Consider the following 6,056-nt stretch of genomic DNA (forward strand, 5'->3'; position numbering starts at 1 on the left):
CAGCAGAAATGTACAAAATCTAGAATCCTATAGACAGACTTGGGACAAGGATCAAGTTCCAGGGTTCAGGAAATCTCAGTGGACACCTGAGTTGTTCTTATTTTTGTTAGTACAGGGACTTGAACTCACAACCTCGTGCTTGTCAGGCAGGCACTATGCTGCTGAGCTATATCCCCGGCCCCCGGTTTATTTTTTAAAAATGAATATTTGAGGCTTATTTTGTATACCTACTTGGCACAGTTGCTGGGTTTTATCTAAGTGGGAGGTAAAATAAATTAATGAGTAAAAACTGAAGCTTGTGGAAGAGACCAGCCTGGTGAGGCCGTCACTTCTTTATTTGAGGCCTGCCAGCTCCCAGGCCTTTGTGAGGGCTTGCCAGGGCCTGCATGAAGGGAGCTCTGTGCGACCCTGGGAAAGCTGTACCCGCCCACTGACCTCACCAGCTTCCATGACCACACACTCAGGAGGAGCACAGCTCACACACAGGGCAGGCCGGGTCCCGCCTCAACTCAGGAGAATTAACAGGCAGAGGTGAAAAATGTTCTGTAGTGTTTAATTATTATTTAATTATGTTCTACATCATTACCTCAGCAAGGATCCTTATAAGACCTGTCTTAATGTCAGGGGAAAGTTAGAGGGAACATTAAAGGATTTTAATTTTACTCTGTGAGCAGCTGTAGTCCAGGATGGCCCAGCTTGCTGATCAGTCTAGTTGGGCATGAAAAGATAGAAGAACGTCCTTCCCTCAAGAGCCCCTTGGAGCAGAGGCAGGAAGAGAAAAGGCGCTTTGAAAATGGTAATTAAAAGGAAAATTCAGTCCCGATCTTTCAAATTCTCTTGGGTTTAAGGCTTACTTTTCTCTCCTCCAGCATCTGCTGCTTCTCCAAGAGGCCGGAAGAGAAAGGCGCTCAGGGAGGCTTTTATTCCACACAGCAGCCAGAAATGGCGACTTGGCCTCAAAGGGAAGCTTCCTTCTTAGGAAAGAGCTGAACACTCAGGCACAGTGCCCTGAAGGAGAACAGAACGTGGAATTTCTGAAGATTAACCCTCAATTTCAGGGATTTGAATCTGGAAGGGTCGGGGCTGGGGATTTAGCTCAGGGACACAGCGCCTGCCTGGCAAGCGCAAGGTCGTGAGTTCGATTCCGGGTACTGGAAATAAACCAAAAAAAAAAAAAGAAAGAAAGAAAGAAACTGGAAGCGTCTAAGATTATTCTAATCAATCACTCATCTTTTTGTCTCAGCTTTGAGACGTGTCTTCCAGCCTCTGTGTGAGGTGGGAGAAGGCTGCATATGCATACAGCCACGCCTTTCCATTGCCTTGGGATCTTCACAGACTAACTGGAAGACCACTGCACTAAATCACTTTCCGTCCAGTCCGTTACCTTCCACTCTTCATGCAGTTGCTTCCAAAGCAGGCTAAATCTTAGCTCTGTCCATTTGCTGGCTATGTGATCATCTACATCTGCTTAACTGTTTTGAATTTCAGTTTCCTTAACTGTAAAGTTGAGATTAATCATGTTCTTTACTTCCTTGGGTTGTTATGAAATATAATAGTACAATTCAAGATCTTGATATAGGGCTTTGTGGCAACTGAACAGGCTCCATTATGAAATATATCTGGTAGATAGGCTATTACACAGCACACATTATGATGTATAATAGCTAGTTGCCTTCATGCATGTTTTGTAGCATGAGGGCTTACTAGACCATGCACCTTAGAATCCACAGAGATTTTGTCTGTTGTTTATTTACCTCTGTATTTCCAGAGCATATGATGAAGCATAGCAAGCAACAGGTCTTCAATAAATGTTTGCTGAGAGAAGTGAATAAACAAATAGAGGAGATGCAGTGGAGTTTGGCAAATGCAGCTACAGAGGGAAGCCCAGGATGCTGGGCAAAGAGAGAGGAGAAGGAACCCCGCTTCTGAGAACTCCAGCCTGGCTGAGAGTGGAAGTTGTTGGTTGTAGCTAGGAGCATTCCAGAAGGAGATCAAAGGCATCTTCTATTCTCCCCTCAAGTCATTTCTCACAGGGTACAGTTTTCCTTCTTTCAACTTTCTTGTTCACATTCATCAGGGCCCTAACATCCCCTCAGGAAGCAGGGTCCTTACAGTTCTGACCCACAGAATTGTCTGACCCACAGGCAATTCACACTGTGGCCTGCACAGCACAGATTCCAGCCACCGTGTAGGCAGTGACAAGTGAAGCCAACACTGCATGGGTTTTCAGCACCCGCTACTTTGAGTCCCACATGACCTCCCCCGTCCCACACTTGGCTCATACAGGTTTGTGTAAACTGCGATGTATGTATTTAACCTGAAGTACACTTGCTCCATTTTATTTGTTGATGCAGGGGACCGGTGGTAACTGGGGTTGCCCTAGCACTGCACGAAACCAAGACTGGGAAAGCTACCAAGGCCATTCCACTGAAACTAGAGAACCAGGACATTATTTCCTCCTGAGCTGAGAGAAATTCCATCCCAGCCAGCAAGTTACACAGTGGAGGGGCTGCACTGTTCAGCAGTCCCTCACCCATGGGCAGGCCAGGCAAGGCCATTGTCATAGGAGATGATTCCAGGTGGGATTCAGATGCCTGGGCTAAACCGTTCACAGCTGAGTATTCTGTTCCATGTATATGAGATAAACCACAGCCAGCACTTCAAGTTCATGTTTGCGCAAATATCATGGCGGCTTACTCAAGTGAAAGCTTAAAAATGAGTCACTTTAAGAAAGTAGCGACTAAATGGATGTACAGGAGATCACAAGCAGATCAAAACTCCGGGGCTGGTCTGGGAGCCTCAGGAAAGGCCTTACACCTCTCTCCCTGGGACACAAGGCCCTGGATCTCCATGACTGTGACCGCACCAGGCCTTACTTTGTCTGTGAAATAGCGGTGGATGTATTCCATTAGCCACTACTACAGACTCCCTGTGACGGTAAGTGTGTTTACCAAAGCGTAGCATGGAGATAAAGTCTTCAAGCACTTTATTCAATCCTTCTGGCAATCTGAGGTGGTAGATACCTTGGGTTAATAGTCCTATTCTATGCAAAGAGAAACTGAGACCTAGGAAGAGCAATTTAACTAAGGCAGCAGAGACAAGAGAAAGAGTAAAAGTCTAAACGCAGACCACCCACGTTCCAGCATCCTTGCTCTGTAACACCCCGTGACACGTGTGACCATGATCCCTGCAGAGCCTGATGAAAAGAACAGCATGCATAATGCAGTGCACACTCCTGACGCTGTCTTTACAGGTGTCTGGGACAGTTGCTACCACACTGCCCACCTGCCGTGTGAGAGGAGAAGACAAGGGAAAGGAAGTGAAGGGGGGAGAGAGAGAGAGAGAGAGGGAGAGTGATACAAAGAGAGAAAGAGAGAAAGAAAAAAAAAGAAAGAAAGAAAGAAAGAAAGAAAGAAAGAAAGAAGAAAGAAAGAAAGAAAGAAAAAAGAAAGAAAAAAGAAAGAAAGAAAGAAAGAAAGAAAGAAAGAAAGAAAGAAAGAAAGAAAGAAAAAGAAAGAAAGAGCACCCATGTTTATGGCAGCACAATTTGTCATAGCTAAATCTTGCAAACAACCCAAATGCCGATCAACCAAGGAATGGATAAGAAAAGAGGTGGTATTTTTACACAATGGAGTATTACTCAGCTATAAAGAAAGACAAACTTGAGCTTTTATAGGTAAATGGATGCAACTAGAGGCCATACTCATAAGTGAAATAAATCAGACCCACATGTATAAACATCATATTGTCTTCCTAGTGTAAGAACCTGAAAGAGTAAATAAAACCCAAAATGTATAATAGATATTGTGAAAGGGAAAGAAATTGCTCAAAGCAAGGAACAGCTGGGATGAGGGAAAGGAAAAAGAAAGACAAAAGGAAGGGAAAAATATATATAGAAGGACAGCTGGGATAATTGTACTGCTGTTGTCTAAGGGTCTACTGAAAGGAACAGTTAAGGCTTTTTTTGACCAATGTTGCATGCTGATGTCTGGTAATCTGAACAACTAATTTGAAGACAACAATATGGAATATAACAACCATTGGTGAATTCCTGCCATCTTGTCTAGTGAAACTCTGTATCATTTCTAATTTTTTTCTTTTATTCTCTTTAATGTTTTGATCAATCTTACATTCTTACATTTGGTAATCTGAGCAACTTTGTTGAAGATAACTGTATGTAATATAACAGCCACGGTTACTCCTATCATTTTGTTTTGAAACTCTGTATCATTTTAGGTTTTGCTTTGTCTTGTTTTTGTCTATGTTGCTGTTATTTTATTCTCTTTAGCATAAAAACGAAAGAAAGAGAGGAAAGAAAGCAAGCTATGATACCAGTTTAATAGACCATCTAGAATCAGAAATTGATGAGGATTATTGAAAAACAATCTTGCCCTAAGCAAGAAACAAAACAGAAATATATAAACATAGTGATTAAAGATTACTACAGAACAAAATTTAAAAAACATAAATTATTGGGAGAAAATTCACACAAGATATTTGAAAGACAAAGGCCAGCATTAGGATACATGTATACATTATGTCTGTGAATAAAAAGAGTACACAATTGACCTCCTCAAAATGATCAGAGAGAAAATGATCAGACATCTCACAGAAATGTTTGAAGCCATCTCAGGTGCTTCAGAAATTAGGAACTTTTGAATTAAAACAGTAAGATTCGAAAAATTTACATTTGTGTCTATATATAGGTATCAGTATACATTTGTGTCTATATATAAAGGTTGATTATAATAGACTTTGAATGTACTGTTTGTGAGACCATAAATTGTGAAAGGTAATTTACTAGTATTCATTCATTTAAAAGTGGAGAGACCTTTTGACTCAGCAGTTGTATTTTCTGGAATATGTCTTGTGTAAAAATAGGCTCTCAGGGAATTCATAGCAACATTGTAATAGTGAAAAACTGGAATCAGTCTAAGTACTTACTGTTATGATACATCCATTCTACAGCATCTGTTCAAAAGAGTGCCAAACTATAAACTGACGCCAGGATCTCTCTCTCTTTTCTTTTCCAGAGACCAGGACCACAGGCCTCCACTCAGAGCATACCCGAGGAACTGATGAAGTTTTTATTAAATTCACAGCAATAAAAAACATTTCACGAGGGACCGGTGGATGAAGCCACCAGGGAGTAGAGTCAGGCCACCCCATCAGGGACAGGGATGGGGCAACAGGACCTATGTCAGAGCAAGGCCCAGCTGACCAAGATCTTTAAAATATATGACTGTGGAAAAGGGAAATTACAGAGTAATACATGGGACATGATGCCATTTATATAAAAATAAGATACATAAATAATACCTAAATATATGATACAAATACATTGAAAGAGGATTGAAAAAATGTAAGCCGAACCAGTGACAGTTGGCTGCCACCGATCAGTGTGGGAAATATTGACAGAAAGCTTTCTCAAGGTCTGCTCTCCACATTTATGGATGATTTCAATATTCATATGTTACTAATGTGAATTCTGAAAAGGACTCAAAGAGAAAGAATTTCAAGTCTCTGAACACTCCTGCATCTTACCCTGAGCTGTGCGTTCGCTTTGATTTGTCTACCTTGTCTTTAATTGCTCCTGTTCTCCTACCCCGGGCTGATATCTGGATGCTTCGCACGCTCCCTATACAGGCTCAAGGCCTGCATGCGCTCACATAATTCACCCGAGACCGCCAAGTCACAGAGTGCTGGCAGTGGAGATGACACAACCTGCCTCTCACTGTAGAGATTGGGCGCCTCCACATGGAGGAAGGCTCAGTGACTTTTCATGGTCTCGCAGCCAGTGGCACCAGTGTAGGAACTAGGACCAGGCTCTTGGGCTCCAAGCCCAAGGTCTTCTCACAGCACTGCCTGGCTGGGGAAAATCCACTGCCACACGGGATGCAGAGGTCACCTTGGCTCGCTAACACGCACCTGCCAAACAGACCGGGTCTGAGGCCACAGGCTACAGAGACATCGCTCAGCACATCCAGAGCTATATAGCACCTGTACTGAATAACCCGGGCAACCCCCCTGTGAGAAGTGTGCCAGAATGCAGCAGC

This window comes from Chinchilla lanigera, unplaced genomic scaffold (assembly GCF_000276665.1).
Source record: "Chinchilla lanigera isolate Chin_1 unplaced genomic scaffold, ChiLan1.0 scaffold00029, whole genome shotgun sequence".
NCBI lineage: Eukaryota > Metazoa > Chordata > Mammalia > Rodentia > Chinchillidae > Chinchilla > Chinchilla lanigera.